The 207-nt window shown below is 42.5% G+C and overlaps 1 protein-coding gene across 1 annotated transcript in view; it reads left to right on the top strand.

Moving 5' to 3' along the window:
* Window positions 1-207, top strand: part of LOC116689873 (protocadherin-16) — a 44,414-nt gene that overhangs the window by 35,267 nt on the left and 8,940 nt on the right. The window lies entirely within an intron of this gene.

Below are 207 nucleotides of genomic sequence, written 5' to 3'. Positions count from 1 at the left end.
GCAAAAATCAGGCCAATAAATGGCTGAGGTAGTTCTGTTTTACCTACGTATGCAGGTGGCATAATGGTGCAAGTTATGGAAGAGCAACGTTAATGTTGTGGTATTTATTTCCCCATTTGGTCTGTGTTTTTAATTGATGTTGTCGTCTTTGTCACGTACTGGATGTCAATTGCTTTGCTACTGCAGCAAAATGAATCCCCCCCCCCC

The sequence above is a fragment of the Etheostoma spectabile genome, chromosome 5, assembly GCF_008692095.1.
Source record: "Etheostoma spectabile isolate EspeVRDwgs_2016 chromosome 5, UIUC_Espe_1.0, whole genome shotgun sequence".
NCBI classification, from domain to species: domain Eukaryota; kingdom Metazoa; phylum Chordata; class Actinopteri; order Perciformes; family Percidae; genus Etheostoma; species Etheostoma spectabile.
The sequence above is the reverse complement of the archived record's forward strand: the minus strand, read 5'-3'. Positions and strand labels throughout refer to the sequence as shown.